General features: G+C 47.1%; 1 pseudogene; it reads left to right on the top strand.

Moving 5' to 3' along the window:
- Positions 1–13,319: 13,319 nt before the first annotated feature.
- On the top strand, positions 13,320–15,943 carry LOC147428412 (uncharacterized; annotated as a pseudogene).
- The last annotated feature ends 1,471 nt before the right edge of the window (positions 15,944–17,414 follow it).

Genomic DNA, 17,414 nt, shown 5'->3' with positions numbered 1-17,414 from the left:
TTGCATCCATAGGCGGATAGTTCTTGAACTTCACCAAATAGCGTCTTGCAACTTGTCCTTTAACTTTTCTGTCCTTATGTGCCAAAACTTGCTCAGGTACGAAGATCTCATCAAGTTCTTCAACTCCTGGCCGATCCTCAACTGACATATCTTCTGGCACATCACCCACGAAGGGTCTTAGAAGACTCACGTGAAACGCATTATGAATCTTCCACGCATCAGGCAATTTCAGCCTGTAAGCCACATCGCTGATCTTGTCAAGCACTTGAAAAGGCCCATAGTAACGCATGCTGAGCTTAGGAAACAGCAGTTCCTTGCCCTTCATCTTCTTTAACCTTGCCTTTTTGAACCTTAAGAGAACCCAATCACCAGGTGATAGTAGCAATTCACGACGGTGACGATCAGCAGCCTTTTTCTGTTTTGCCTGAGTCTTCTCCAAGGCAACTTTAATCTTCTTATACATCTCATCCATGTTCTCAACATATCGATCTGCCTCAAAGATCTTGTCCTTTGTGTGCAAAATGGGAGGAACCTTTTTGCCGCCTTCAACAATTTCAAAAGGTGCTTTGCTAGTAGACGAATGCACTGTATTATTGTACGCATACTCAAGCATAGGCAAATACTGTTCCCACTTGCCCTTATTATCTGACACATAGCATTTCAGCAGATCTAAGACAGTAGAATTAGCCTCTTCTGACTGTCCATCAGTTTGTGGATGAAACGAAGACGAGAACTTGAGCGTAGTACCCATGTTCTCAAACAATCCTCTCCAGAACAAACTGGTCATGCGAGGATCACGATCACTGATAATCGATTGTGGCATACCATGGTACTTAAACACATTGTACATGAACAAGCGTGCCATCTGATCAGATTTTATCTTCTTCCTGACAGGGATAAAATGGGCTTGCTTGCTGAACCTGCAGATAATGGTCCATATACCATCATTCCCTGTTGGTGTCCTTGGAAGATCAAAGATAAAGTCCATAGCAATGCTTTCCCATGGCTTATCCGGAATCGGCAGTGGTTGTAACAACCCTGGTGCCTTTTGCCTGTTAAACTTGACCTTTTGGCAAACTATGCATGCTCGCACAAAGGCATCCACATCTCTCCTCAAGGTAGGCCAATAGAAGAACGTCTCTACCGCTTTAAATGTTGCATCAATGCCACGATGCCCTGCATACGGTGGGACATGACTCTCTTCCATGACCTTATGTCGCAGTGGCCTAGTGACACAAAGTCTGCCATGCATCATCATAAAACCATCTCGGAGGAGGTAGTGCTCGTGATGTTGCCCCTCTTGTAACTGTTCAAAGATCCTTGCAAAATCTTCATCAGCAGTATACTGTTCCTTCATGTCATCTAACTCATGATGATAAGGAATTGACACAGCTGAAATTTGTGGCTTTCTTGATAACGCATCAGCCACAACATTCTTCTTGCCTTCCACATGCATAATCTGAAAGTGGAACATGGAAAGAATGTTTGCCCATCGCATATGCTTTTCGGATAACTTTGACTGTGTCAAGAAGTATCGCAAGGTTTGATGATCTGTTTGGACAACAAAATCAGCACCTAAGAGGTAGTGCTTCCAGCTAGAAAGCGCATGAATCACGGCCAAGAGCTCTTTCTCATAGACTTGCATAGTCCTCTCTGGCCCTTGCAAAATTCGGCTTTCATAGGCTACTACCCGTCCATCTTGCATTAGCACTGCTCCGATGCTACTGCCACACGCGTCACACTGGACCACAAATGACTTCCTAAGATCTGGCAAAACAATGACTGGATCTGAAGTCAACTTTTCCTTTAAGAGACTAAAAGCTGAAATCTCTTTTTGGGTCCATCTGAAAGTGACCTCTTTCTTTTGCAATGCGTGAAGAGGCGATGCTATCTCTGCAAAATTTCTGATAAACCTTCTATAGTAGGAACACAATCCCAAGAAGCTTCTGACATCGTGCACAGTCTTCAAGTCTGGCCATGTCTTGATAGCTTCGACCTTTGCGGGATCCATTCTAACACCATCCTTTGAGACTATGTGGCCCAGAAAGTGGATCTCTTCGAGGAAGAATTCACTTTTCTTAGGATTGACAAGTAACCTGTGACTGCGCAGCTCTTCAAACACAATGGTCAAGTGACGCCTATGCTCCTCTTCATTCTTCGAATACACAATCATGTCATCGAAGAATGTTCCAACAAACTGTTGATGCGAGCGGAAAATCCGGTCCATCATTCTGTTGAACGTGGCAGGAGCATTTGTTAGCCCAAACGGCATCACTAGAAACTCATAAAGACCAAATGTCGTTCTAAACGCAGTCTTGTGCACATCCTCTAGGCTTATACGAATCTGATGGTACCCACTCTTCAGGCCTATCCTGCTGAAAATTGCAGCACCCTCTAAACGATCAAGAATATCATCAATGCGAGGAATAGGAAACCTATTCTTGATGGTATTCTTATTCAACGCACGGTAATCAATACACATGCGCCATGAGCCATCCCTCTTCTGCACTAGGAGCACTGGGGAGCAAAAAGGTGAAGAACTAGGCTGAATTAGCCCCTTCTCTAATAACTCCTCAACCTAGCCCATAATCTCTTTCTGCTGCGCCGCACTAACCCTGTAGGGAGGTCTATTTGGTGGGCTACACCCTGGCACCAAATCTATCCGATGGTCCTCAGGTCTCTCTGGCGGCAATTGCGACGGTAATGAATCAGAAAAACAGTCACTAAACTTTTGCAAAAATGCTGACCTTTCTTCATCTAACACAGATAAGTTTGACTGATCACTATCTGAGACATCACGTGCAAAAATCAAGTACGCAGAAAGATGATTCTTTATTACAGAAGTGATAGCAGAAGCAGATACAATAGGGACTGACTCTCCTTTAAGCTTTACATCCAAGATGTGAGTTTTGCCCCTATGCTGTACAGTGATCTTTTTGTTATAGGCATCCAAGACTCCATGCACTCGGAACATCCACGGGATCCCCAACAAAGCGTCACAACCTTCCAGCGGCATGATGTAAAACTCTTCAGTGTCCACATACGACTGAATATGCAGACGCAATTTTCCAATGATGGGAGTAACACACTCTGAGTGGCCAGGACATGCCAACCCTGCCTCTGCGGTGTACCCCATCTCTTCAGCTCTGATGCCCAGCTTCATAGCTAACTCTGGTGAGATAAAGTTGGCTTTGGCACCCGGATCAAAGAAGATGAGTGCCGTCTGATCCCTAACTTTACCCCATGCCCTGCATAACTCACTGGCATCTGTGCTGGGCCTGTCACCCACCATGTCTGGCACTAAACCTGCCGTGGGTTTAGGCTTCTTGCCTTTCTGGTCTTCTTTATCCTCTGAGTCAGCTGGCCTTTTCCTTTGTGGACAATTTATAGAAATATGACCAGGCTGCTCGCATATAAAGCATTTGTTTTCAGCCATTAGGACCTTCTTTTCCTCGAGCGACTTGCGCACAAAAGGCTTCCTTTTCTGTTTCTTTGCCTGCGCTCCAGAAGTCCCAGCTGAATCCTTGTCTTTGGTGGCCTGTTCTGACCCCTGTGACGCATCAAGAGCCGTTTTCACAAAGGGCTTCTTCGCTGAATTTTTCTTTTGCTGCCCTCCTTTATCACTGCTCGGAAATCCACTATCCTCTCCTTTCAACAGGGCAAGACCAGTGTTCGCAACTTCCATAAGCTGAGTAAGGGTAGCCACTCTGTTCTTTGTACAGTAATCACGAAGCCCATTAGGCAGCCCACAACAGTACTTCTCTATCTGCTCTGTCAGTGGCACAAATCTGTAGGAGGTCACTGAGAGTAACGCTTTACAAAACCTCCTATTGTACTCCAGCAAGCTCTTGCACGAAGCTGAAGTAAGCTGGTGCCAATCTGTCAGGACATCGGCTTCAAATTCATTTGATAGCCAAGCAGATGCAAACATTTGCTTGAAGTAAACCCAAGTGGCGGGTGTCTGTCCTTGCATTAACAATGTCATCCACCATGTAAGCGCATTGTCATTTAAGAAAGTGGCAGCTTTCCTAACCTTCGAGGCCTCTGTAAAATTCCCTCCCGCATAAGCTGTATCAAACTGCTGGAGGAAAGTGAGTGCCTTTGTCTTATCCTCGAAACCACTGAAGGTACTGAACTTTACCGCTGCACCACCTTCTTTGTAAGCCTTCGGCTTCTCTAGTGCCCCCAAGTTGTCATACGGAATGGTCTGCAACATGGGCACTGTACTAGGCATGATCGGCACGTGTTGGCCATTCACATTTTGCGTCAGAGGTGCGATATCTGGCTGCTGTCCAGAAAAACCAGCCATGCCAAAATGACCCTGTGGCACCCCAAACTGGCCCTGGTTGCAGTGGAAACCTTGCTGCATGCCGATAGTACCATACATGGGGTTTGGCATGATGCCTTGCATACCCCCGAACACTGTTCCTGGCATGTACGGCTGACTTCCAGGCGCATAACCAGCCATACTTTGGAACACTGATCCACCCCCGAAATACCCAGGATGTACCGTGGGTGGTGGAAAAACTGAGTGCATAGCCTGGTATCCAGCTCCCTGTCCATTCAAGACAGCATGCTGGCTCTGAAAGGTGGCGGGCTGAACTGGCATAACCTGTGGAATAGGCGTTCTAGCCACCTGTTCAAGCACGGGAGGAACCTGCTTTGGAGCCCCTGACTCCGCAACATGCGAGTGTTCCCTTTCCTCCTGCGCCTCATGAAGTACGTGGGCTTGAGCTTCAACAAGCTCCATACGCGGCGTAGGTTGCCTATTTTGCTGTTGCACTGGTGGCACTTGCAAGAATTCCATAAACCTCGGATTCTGCACCAGCTGCGAAAAGACATTCACCGCGGCAACTAACTGAGTCTTAAACGCATCATCCTCAAGTTGCCCTGTCATAAAGCCCTGTACTACTGGAGGGACATTCACGTTGACAGGAGGTACAGACTGACGTGGCCGTGAGCTCTCGCCAATCTCAAAAACCATAGGAATCTCCTGCCTGTCCTTTGGAGAGGAACCCTCTTCCATAATTCCCTTCCCCTTGTCGGCCATAGTGTAATCCCCGCGTTCTTGCACTGTGTGTCTTTACCCTGAACAATCCAGGCTCACTCTTTGAGGAAAAAGTGATTGATATCCCGGCAATGGAACCATGAAACCGGCCCGTAGGGCGGTAGGCGTTGGCTTTCACCCGAAATTCTTTACTTTATATACACACACAGAGCACTTTGCAAAGGAGACCTGTAACGGGAGTCAACACTTAAACACACACACGGCTCGGAAGCTAGAATGCTCCGAGCAGACGCCGACAACCTGTAGGCCCCAAAATTGGCGCCCCTTTCGGTATTTCTTTATTCTTTAGGAGGGTAAATTACAAGGTAAGGTCCTGGGAATCCTTCACGTGTATCCACCTAGATACCATTCAATTTGGCCAAATTTCGGCAACATAACAGCCCCAAAACTTGCGCGAAACCATTTCCCCTGCTGGAACTCGCTTGCACTGTCGTATACCCTCTGATTCCTGTCCAAAAACAGTAAATTCAGCACGCTGTATTTACTGGTTTTGGCCCTGTTTTCAGCCCCAAACAGTCCCCTAACTGTCCTCTGCCAGTGGGGCACGATTCCCAATGATCCTGGCGTCCGTACGGCTGGAAAACAGTGAATTTACAGCGCATACACAGCGCTGATTTTGCACCTGTACGGTGAGGTTATGACCCTCACCAGTGCCTGCTTTGGAGCAGCAGTTAGCTACCCCTGTTCCTGCTCAAGGAGGCTCTTGCCTCAGCACAAAAGCATGAACCCACACAACTCTACATCAGTCAAATGAGTAGCCCTCTTGTGGGGCATCACATAACTGCACGTAGGGGAGAGAGAGAGAAGTGTGTAGTGTGCAGGGCATCACTCCTAGCACCACACTGTACATGAGAGGGAAAGGAAGCACTCCATAGCTCTTAACCTGTGACAAAAGCTGAAATGAGGCCTCTCCCAGCATAAAAATCAGCGCCCATTTTTGTGCAAGAGGCAAGTGCATGGAAAGTTGACACTTGGCGCATTTACAAGCATTTGCCCGTTTCGGGCTCGCCGCTTAAAAATATCCTGACCGGTTGCCCAGTTGACTTCGCGGCAGAGTTGTAAAATGTTCCCCTAGTCATACCGGAGGTAATGACGCGAACACATTTCATGGCCCAAAATAGCAGTTCCCTAAATTTTAGGAGATGCTTCCGTTGGGCTTCCACTGGTCTTCTGACCATCTATCCTCATTGGGACCGCATCCAAAAGTGCAATGTGGCCCAACTGTCGGATACTTTTTGTTGGTAGTCCCACCTTGACTTTACGCCTTAATTGAGTTCACTTCCTAGTATCCACCAACTTGGTAAGTGCGACGGGGGGACCTATATGATCCTGCTCTGAGCCTAGACATCCTCTTACCATACGAATTCCAGTGCCGACCACTTCCCGTCTGCAGATGAATGTACCGTTCACATTGGCCATACAATATCCGACCGTTTGCTACTTCAAAAAGAGGGTCTTAAAACAAATAAAATAAACCCCATTGGAAAGAAACCAACAACCAAGGTTAGCAGTTGCCACATCTCTGTGACATGGTTAATAACTGCCACGTCCTCGTGACACAGACTCGCCCTTAAGTTTCACATAAAGTACAATGGTTCTGCCCTTCTCTGTGGTCAAAGTCGCTTTTCTCGCTCGATAGTCCACCACGGCGTTGTTCTTGTGGTACCAGGGGATTCCCAAGAGGACATCACAACCTTCCAAAGGCATTATGTAGAAGTTCATGCCCCAAATACCCCTGACAATGCAACCGAAGTTTGCCAATGACAGGTGTAATGGCTACATCTCTATCGGGTGCCGCTAGAACTGCCTTTGCTAGTGGTCCCATCCGATCGGGTGTGATCTCGAGCCGCGCCCCCAATTCAGGTGACATGAAGTTGGCCTTGGCTCCTCCATCAAAGAAAATTAGGGCTTTTTTGGTCTTTCACTTTGCCCCAAGCTCGGCAAAGTTCTGTACTCTCATCAATCATGCTTGGGTCAGTACCCATGCAATTTGGAACCAATCCTGCTTTCATCTTGCCTTTTCGTCCACGATCCTCAGCTGCTCTCAAACTCTCTGGCCTGTCTTCATCCTTGTCGTTCTATTCTTTCGGTGCCTTTTTAGGGCACTTCGCGGAGATATGCCCCATTTCCCCGCATCCGAAGCACTTCCCCTCTTTGATGAAAAGAGCTCTCTGTGAAAGAGTAAGCTTGGGTCGTGCATCCTTTTCTTTCTTTTCTGGGTTACTCTTCTTCTTTCTACTTTCATTGTTCGAAGTCTTTTCATTCCTTTGTGTCATGATTTCATCTATGGGGTTAGTCAAACTGCCAGAGTAAATGGCAAAACCCCGTTTCGCATGATTCATCAATTCTTGAATGGAATCTCACTTTTGTTCTAAGCAGTGATCTCGGATCTCTGTAGGAAGACCCGAGCTAAACCGCTCAATCTGCTCTCTAAACGAGATCTTCTTAAATGAAGAGGCTAGTAGAAAAGAGCTCTAGAATCTCTCGCAATAAGCGTCCAAAGTAACCTTCTTGGTCATCCGAAGATGGTTCCAAGCAGTTCGTATGTCGCGTTCGTACTCTCGAGTCCGCCAAGAAGAAATAAAAATCCTTTTAAATTTCAACCATTTAATTGGCGCTTTCCTGTTCGATAGAAGCGTGGACCACCAAGTTTGAGCATTCCCTCTGAAATAGGAAGTAGCCCTCCGAATCTTGGAGTGCTCTGAGTAACGCCCTCCAGAGAAAGCTATGTCAAACTGCTGTATGAAGGCCAAATCCTTCAAAGCATCTCGAAAACCAGAAAAAGTGTTAAATTTAACCAGCTGTCCACCTTCTTTGAACTCTGGGACTTTCTTGCTTTTATCTTCCAGAGTCGTATTGTAAGGTGCAGCGGAAGTGAATGTTGAACTTTGCTCAAGATGAGTGCTCCGAACTGTGCTCAAGGGTTCCTTTTACTTACGGAAGGCTCTAGTGAGAGAGTGCAGATGATCACAAACAAAGTGGTAAACACTGTGAATGAAGGTGCTGAGAGACTGAGAGATAGAGAGAGAAGAATACGACACTTGAATGTTGTCAAACCCTCCTCCGAAGGCCCCCCTCTCTATGGCGAGAGCGGTCTACTATTGGTTGCACAAATCTCTACAATGCTATGGACTTGCCGACGATGTCAACGACGATGAGACGAGCTGAAATCTGAAAACGCTAAGGGCTGAAATCTGCAAATCTTTATCTGCTGAATTTTGACTCTGTTGATGATGACGGCGATGACGACGATGCAACGACAACGCGCTGAAAACGCAGATGCTGAAATCTGCGTTTGCCGGGCTGAAACTGCAAACTACGCTGGATCTGACCGTGCGACGAGGATCTACTGCGGGAAGGTGAAATCTGCGAGGTTTGGGGGTTGTTCTGCGGTGTCTTGATGCTGAAAACTGAAAACGCTGATGTTAATCTGAGTCTTGTCGCGACGAATCTGCAAAACGCTAGGAGGTCATGCTGATGCAAAAACGCTAGGTATCTGCTAAATACTACTGCCGGGCTTGATCGGCAACTACAAAATGCTGGCTGTTCTGCAAATGCTGAAAACGCTAGGCCTTCTGGATGGCTGAAAACGCTACGTCTCCTGCCGGGGAGTCTTGCTGAGAAGGTGCATGTTGAACGCTAGGTTCCTGCTGCCTCTTTTGCCAGAAAATGCTACCGCTAGGTTTACTTATATACTTGTTTGCTAAAATTGCCCTACCTAGTTCCCAACAAGTCACTTAATAATAATAAGTGAAAAATAGCTAAAATAGGGAAAATAGGTCTATGCACCGTAAAAATGCTCCTGATGGGTTCTGACTCAACTCTGATGGTCATGATGTGTGCAACCAGAGAATATGCATCTATTCTAAGTGTCTCGACATGCACGGTCTGTGAACAGACTCACAAAAGTGCCAGATCACTTCCTAAGCTAACTGAACTGAACCCATGTCATGAAGTAGCTTGTCCACGTACACATAGGATTAGATGTGCACGTGACACATATTGGTTGGCTTTGTAAAAAAAATTCTTCTTTGAATAGAATCTGCGATCATCGGAGTCCGAACTATCTGAAGATGAGTCCTCTGAAGAACTGTCTGAAACTGGGCGAGATTTAGACTTCTTTATCTTTTTCTTGCCCTTATGCTTTTTACTTCGATTTTTGCCTTTTCTGCCTTCTTCGCTCGAATCAAAAGAGCTAGAAGAACTCTCAAAAGAAGAAGAAGAAGAAGAAGAAGAACTAGATAATCCTTCAAACCGCACACGCTTCTTCTGCTTTTTGGCCGAGGCAAAAGTAGACTAATGACCCAAATAACCCGGAAAGTCAGTTCCTTTCTTCTCCTTTTTGTCGTGCGTTTCTGCTTTGTTCTGTGCGTCAAAAAGCTGAGAAATCCGTGCATCAACCACCTCTTCTAATTCCTCCTCAGTAAACATCCTTGGGGTAGGAGGTTTCTTGAGTACTGGTTTGGGGGGTGGTTCAGTGGTCTACTGCCACTGTGCATACACCTGGTCAAAGGAGGTCTGGCTCATAAATTTTGCAAATTTTGGGTCCTTCACAAAATTTAGTATCATCTTTCCTGCGTCGTCGATCAGTCGTCAACGCTCCATCTCTTCAAGCTCCGCCGAAGTAGGCCGAGGCGGGCCGTACTCCTCGCGTGAATCTTCTTCGTGCTCTCCTCCCACATCTCCGAATGCAGAGGGAATCGATTGATCTCTGTCTAAAGCCATAAGTGCCGCGTAAAAAAGATCGGATTTCCAGGTAGAAGAGAAATCAACCGCGCTCTGATACCACTGTAACAGACTTGGACACTCCAAGTCAAGAATCTACCGGCGACACCACAAGAAATCACTTCAAACAGTTCACAGTTCACAGTTCACAAAAGCTTTCTCTCTCTAACTCCTTGCATAGAATCCCACTCAGCCAAAAGCTGCCAATGATTCCCGTAAAAAGCGCCGCAAAAAGCGGACGTTCGTACGACAGGCCATGTGGCAGATTTCCGCAAATTGCGCCGCATTTTCCGGCAGTCAGCCACATTAGCATTTGCCCCAATTCTGCCAGCCAGTGTACAAGGCAACCACGTCACCATTTCAGCCAGCCAGGGGGTCTGTGTGTACTGGGCAGCCACGTCACCGAGTTGACATCTGCCACGTCACTACCATGCCAGCATTTCAGCCACCAGCCACAGTGTGTGTTTCTCCTCCCCCAAAAGGCTATGCCACGTCATCGGTTTGTGACATCGATCTGATCTTCTAAGTCAAAACTTCATCAGTGGGGTAGGTCAAATTACCCGAATATATCGGGAATCCCCGTTTAGCATGTCCCATTAGTTGTTGTATAGACTCAAACTTTGCTCGAGGCAGTATTCTCGGATCTCTATAGGGAGTCCGCAACAAAACCGCTCAATCTGTTCTTATAAAGTGTTCTTAGACGAAGAGGTCGGTAGAAAAGAATCCCAAAACCTCTCGCAATATGTATCCAAGTGTCACCCTTGGTCATCCGAAGATGGTTCCAAGCGGTTCTCACATCTCGTTCGTACTCCTGGGGTCAACCGAGAAGAAATAAAGAGCCGTTTGAACTTCAACCACTTGATCGGAGCTTCTTTCCTCAGAAGAAGAGTGGACCACCATGTTCGTGAATTTCCCTTTAAAAACGATGCTGCCCTCCTACTCTTGGAGTGCTCTGAGTAATGCCCTCCGGAGACGGCTATATCAAACTGTTGAATGAAAGTCAAAGCCCTCGGAGCATCTCAGAATCCAGAAAAAGATTCACTGGCTATCCACCCTCGTTAAATTCCTTTGTCTTCTTGTTCTTATCTTCGAGGAAATCATACTGGTTGGCTCTGTAAAAATGTTTCTTCTTTGCATAAAACATGTGATCGTCGAAGTCTGAACTGTCAGAGGATGAATCCTCCGTAGAACTATCAGAAACTGGTCGGAACCTCATCTTCTTTGCCTATTTCTTGTTTTTTCCAAAACTTTGTTTCTTGCTTCGCTTCTTGCCCTTTCTGTCCTCCTCGCTCGAGTCGGAAGAGGAAGAGCTAGAAGAACTCTCGGAAGAAGAGGAAGAAGATCTGGGTAGTCCTTCGAAACGCACATGCTTCTTCTGTTTTCGTGCAGATGCAAAAGAAGATTGACGGCCCAAGTAACCGGGGTAGTCAGTCCCCTTATTGCGCTTCTTCAATTGCTTCTTCGATGGTTTCTTCGATGGCTTCTTTGTGTTCAAAAGCTGATGATTTGGGTCTGGACCACATCATGAAGTTCTTCTTCAATGAACATCCTCAGAGTAGGAGGTTTCTTAATTACCGATTTGATTGGTGTCTCGATGGCTTTCTGCCACTGGGTATGCACTTTAGCCATCGACTGTTGGGTCAAAAATTTTGCATATTGGGGATCCTTGGCAAACTGAAGCATCTGCTTTGCGCACTCATCAACTTGCTGTCGACGTTGCATCTCCATGAGTTCATACTATGTGGGCCGGGGTGGCCTGTACTCAATCTCTGCTAAGTCGCTTGAATTTTTTGTATTGTCTTCCGCCTCAGGGGTGGCAGATGGAGTCGTCTGATTCTTCTCAGAATCCATAAGCGCCGCGAGAAAAAGGATCGAATTTTCCGGTAGAAGAGAAATCGGTCGTACTCTGATACCATTGTAACAAATTTGGACACCCCAAGTCTAGATTTTTCGTGACACAATAGAGATTCACTTAAAATACTTCACAATTTCTGAGTCGACACGGCTCGACATATTCCGTGTTAAGAGAGATTGGCCCCAAAGACTGGCGCCCCTTTCGGTATTTCTTTTTATATTAATCTTTGAGCAAAGTACAACTCCCGCAAGTGCTCGCTCTCAGACTCTCTGCGTCCAGATGCTCCTAGAAGTGAGGCCCCTCGGGCTTATCTATTGATACAAAGGGATGCTAAAAGCAAAGCCCCCAAAAGCAGTAAACTCAAAAGCAGTTGGTCAAAAATCTGCCATAAAAATCAGCAACACAAAAAAGCGAAATTTCCGTACAGTTCTGCCACGTCCACCTGTCAACGTGAAAAGCGGAATTTCCGTACGCTGTGCCACGTCAACCTGCCAATGCGATTTGCGGCGTCCGTACAGTCAGCCACGCCAGCAGAAATCCGTATAGTCTGCCACAACAGCAAGCATCCGTACGCTCTGCCACGTCAGCAGGCAGTCACATCATCATTTTGCGACAAGGAATATCAGCACCCGCAGTATCGGCTTCCGGTCAACATTTTTCTCAAGCATCCTCATCGTTTTTTTTTTTGGATCGGCCCATCAGCATTTTGGGCCTCAGACATCAGCGTTTTCAGCCCTTAGTACCAGTGTTATCAACACTCAGCCCGTTGTAGATCCTCGCCGCAACACCTCCAGCACTTTCAGATTTCAGCCATAGCAAATCAGCGTTTTCAGTTTTCAGCCCTAGCCACGTCATCATCATCAAACCCGCAGTACCAGGTATCCTTCAGTACCTCAGAAGCACCCCACACCAATAGCATCAAGTATTAGCGTTCGTGCAAGTGGCAAGTACTAGCTCTGGCAACAGAGGAAACGGGCCCTTAAGGGTGGTTGGGTCCCGACATGCACTGTCGTTTCCCTCTCTCTATGTGTCTCTCTCTTTCAGCTCAGTTCTGTCAAGGGAAGTAAAGCAACCTTACGTTCGTGCGGAGTACTAGATCCGAGCTAAATCCCTTAACACTTCTGCTGCATTTGACATTAGCATAAGAGGTTTGCGCGTGCGTTGGCTTCGCGAACTCAAGAGAAGAACCACCAAGAGCCCAAGTAGAACCAAGAGCCCAAGTAGAACCAAGGGCCCAAGAGGACCTCTCAATTTTTTTGTCTGGAAGAATCTTTGTAGCCCAATTCCGTACTCATCAGCCAATCCCCCCCTTAGTCCACATCGTCCGCCGGGCAAGCTCCCGTCTTCATCGCTATGTCTTTGAACGAAGATCGCCATCGGGTACACGACAACCAGATCCTGTGTACCAAGATGTACTTGCCTCCTATGCAGATGTAGAAGGAATTGGAGAAAGGATCCCTAACCCACTTCTGCAGTCGCGTTCGCGTATAGCATGCATCCACTTCCATCGGCAAGCAACCCTTGGATTTTTCTCCGAGCACCCTTACCTTTCACCTTCGCCCGCAATTTTTCCACGACGGGGCTATTTGAGTGTTCAATGCTTGCTCGCAAGGCAGAGTCAGCACCAAGGCTGGTATCCTGCGGCAATTGTGAGGCTACCTAGCAACTCACATGGTCGGCGGTTACATCGCAAAAGCCCCTACATTTGTAGTATCCACAAGTTTGGAGGAGTTTTCATCGGCTTGTGCATCCACAAGCATCAGAAACAGTCGCTTGAGGAAGAGGCAGAAGAAGACGACAAGGAAGGTCAGTACCCGCAGTCTCCGCAGGATCCACAGCACCGGCTTCTAGCCGGCACTTTTCTCAAGCATCCTCTGTTTTTTTTTATCAGCCCCATCAGCGTTTTGGGACTCAGATATGAGCATTTTCAGCCCCTAGTACCAGCGTTTTCAGCACTCAGTCCGTTGCAGATCCTCGCCGCAACACCACCAACGTTTTCAGATTTCAGCCATAGTAGATCAGTGTTTTCAGTTCCAGCCTTGGCCTCGTCGTCGTCGTCGTCGCCAACGTCGTCGAACCGGCAGTACCAAGTACCAAGTACCTGCAGTATCTCGGCAGTACCCATCAAGTACCCATTAGCATCTCAGAATCTCAACATTTAGCATCATTGTACCAGCATTTGTGCAAGTAATAAAGCAAGTACTTGCTCTGGCAAACAAAGCAAGGAGGCCCTTGAGGGTGGTTGGGACCCGACATGTGGTGTCGTCTCTCTTTCTCTCTCTCTCTCTCCATCTCTCTTTCATTCAGTTCTTTTAAGTGAAGTAAAGCAACCTTGTGTTTGTGCGGAGAATTAGATCCGAGCTAAATCCTTGAACACTTCCGTTGCATCTCACACATGCACACTCGCTTGCAAAGGTCGCACAACCGCGCATGACATTCCAGAAATTGGCAACATCTAGTGCAACTACCTCGACTAGATAAGCCCAACCATTGTGATAATCATCATTGTCCGCACAGTTATTTTCTGCTTGTCAGCTTTCCTCCATCTGCTCATTCAGTAGCTCGCATGTAACCCCTCCCTCATTCGGCGTGCTCTGCGGGCAGGCGCTGATGGTGGTGTTGGGGCTAACAACAGGATAATTGCTTATGAACTGAGCACTGCAGGTGAGGTGGAACATCAACAATTAGTGATAGACACAGCAGTGCCCACACAATCGGGCCGCTCTGGGGGACTCAGGTCTTCTAGCAGGCACAGCCCGCTAGACCGTCTCATCGTCATTGCCGATAGCACCGGCCATCCCCAAGTCGATCAAGTCCGTTGTCCTGAGCCATTTACCGAGCCCTATGAGAAGATCAATTCCATGTTGAATCTTGCAGTATCACATGCTTCTTGCGACCCTACCTCTGGAGCAAGGATAATGAGTAGCTCTGCTAGGTTGGCAAGCTTTGAGCATGTCAGAGAATCACGAAATTTTACTAAATCAAATAAAATTGATGTATCCTCAGGAGCAGAGAATTGCACGCCTCGGGCAGTCAAGATGACCTCCAACAAGACAACAACCCCTACGTTACTTAACCCAATATTTAGCAGCAGTTCTGCTGCTGAGCCCTAGACTCGGGGCACCTCAGCTGCAACTCATTTGGGAACAACACAAATGCACGATCAGGGGGATAGAACAACCAATTGCACAGAGCCTCCACTTATGGGAGCAGACACCGCATCGCAATCCATCTAGGGAAATGCCAGCTTGTCAAAGAGCAAGGCAAGCGCCCTCGAAAATTACCAAAAGCAGCAGGAGGTGCATCAAGAAGATCCTACTCCAAAGGCTCTTATGAGTATGTTATTAACAGTTGCTCAAATCTGGAGGTTCTAATACCACCAATGTCTAAAGAGCGTCCATTGATCTCAAGCTCAAGGCTCGATGACCTACTGAATTTGCGCCATCAAGTCTCCAGCTCTTTGACATCAAAAGCTCTAATGCCAGCTCCAGCTACTGTGATCATGCGTTGAGACTCGGGAATCAGAAGTTTGAGCCCAAGTTGCACAAGTGCAAGCCTTAGTAAATTGAGGTTTTGTGGTGGGGGGAGAACCACATGCAGGCAGTACAGAGGAAGCTATGAATGCCCCATTCAATACATTACAGCTTTCGGATAAGTCTGCTGATTTCGACCGATGGCCAACCGTTGTTCCTAAGCCATTGGATCTTGAAGAGTCAAACACCATACGGGTAAATGTCGGCAGAGACGCATTGTTCTCTTCTGACTCAGCCAGTCAAAAGCTCCAGGGGTTGAATGTATTGGGCAAGTATGAAGCGAGCAAGAATACTCACGAGCTTGAAAGCTCAGGGCAGATAGCGTATTTTCAACTTCCCACGCCTGGAAATCACCATGTATTGAACGCGAAGCTAAAAGCAAGTGCAAGTCGGAGAGCTCTCTCTAAGAGTGACGAAGCTTTGTCTTATCGGGATCCTTGCCTAACAACAGAAGAGAGCATCCAGTTGGGTCATGAGAATGACAATTACATACTAATCCTCAGCAACAAGGCAGGCTCGAACCAGTCATCGAGCTTTGCAACGAGGACGGTGGATTGGCGCGGGCGCACGGAACATCCCGATAAACTGCGGCCAATTCTGACTGAAATGGTCAATGTTCTCAAACAGTGCAAGTCCTCTACACAAGTATTCTTACAGTTTACTATTACACAAAAAATGGAACGGAAGGTCCTTATATATGCAGAGCCGTGCTCGATTCTTGCGGCTGGAATGCTCGAAAAGATGTTCGACTTTCAAGCTTGAAGAGATGGCACAAGAAACATACCTCGGAGACTGGGAGACGTAGGCAACTTTCTTTATTTACTCCCCAACAAGCATGAAACACTTTCTACTTGAGGTTTATCGGCTTGTCCGACCTCCACGGGTGGTGCAAGAGCCTCGAGGGTGGCAAGAGAAACGGTAATGACAACTACATCCTTCAGGGATGCATTTAAGGCTCGAAACATGTTGAGACCATTGTTGAGAGACCTTACACAACTATATCCGGAGCAGCATGGCGGTGCAGAGGGTAGTGCGTGAAGCCGTTGTTTTCTATGTGCACGTCGGTCGTAGCTACAAACCAGTATGCGCAGTTAGAGACAGAGTTCAAAAGTCTCGATGACACTGGTCGTTAGGACCTGGACTGAATCATAGGAATCCTCTCCAAAAGCCCATCTCAAGAAGCCTTATGCTACTTCTTGCGAATGCAAAACTGCAAGTAGCCTACAGCTTCTTGCCTCTCTTGCCCACATGCGACCACACATAATCAAAACATGAGAGAACCCATCACTCTGCATTTGATGGAAACAGCCCACAGCATAATCACCCTTCCCTTACATATTCTACAACCACAACCCCAGGTGCAAGCATAAGTGATTGCATATCGAGAAAAGCACTGACCTTGCATCCGATGACACCAGCCTAGGAAAATAACCTTCACATCAGACCAAAACAACCCAAATCTTTCTCACTCTTCTCCTTCCAAAAATCCTATAATCAAAAAACAATGCATCTAAAGAGATGGCTTCTTCAGCCTGTCCTTTGCTTGCTGGACATGTTAAAGAGGTGACGAATACATTGCAAAGCTCAGATGCGAACCCCAGTTGCAATCATACATGATTGCAGCATGAGAGAGTCCATCGCTTTGCATTGATGAAACAGCCCACAGCTTTTTCTTGCAAATGGAAAACCATGCAAGCCCGCTTCCAGCACCAGCCTCGCAGAAGCTTGAGCAGCAGAAATTGCAAGAAAGACGATGACTCATGCTCTTTCATGAACTTCAGAAGAAACACAGGGAGACTCCTTCTCGAAAACTCATGCAGGAAATCCCTCCCTTGAAAGCCTTAGAAGGGAAGACTTCTCTTCATCAGAATGCAATCAACGAGATTACAACTGGTAGATACTCAGCCCACCGAAACGATCTCCTCGGAAATTCTGTCACCCATGACCCATGTAAACGTCTTGTGCAAGGCCACAGACCTTCAAGTGAGAGCAATCACCTCTGAAAGAAACACAGAGCAAAAGACCTTCCCATGTTAGGTGATTGCATCTGGTGAAAGGCCTTCCCTTATTAGGTGATTGCGTCTTGTGAAAGACCTTCTTTGTTGCCGCTCCGCGGACAGAGAACGGATGAGGCAGAAAGTGTCTATGCACGCACTACCATGAGGAAAGTTAAGGAGCTTCCGAACACAGGCTGCGAGGGAGAGAGTGCGCACGTGCGTGCATGCATGTGTGG

The sequence above is a fragment of the Adiantum capillus-veneris genome, chromosome 23 (assembly GCF_014529385.1).
Source record: "Adiantum capillus-veneris isolate H3 chromosome 23, ASM1452938v2, whole genome shotgun sequence".
NCBI lineage: Eukaryota > Viridiplantae > Streptophyta > Polypodiopsida > Polypodiales > Pteridaceae > Adiantum > Adiantum capillus-veneris.
Note: the sequence above shows the minus strand (reverse complement) of the source record. Positions and strands in the feature narration are given on the sequence as shown.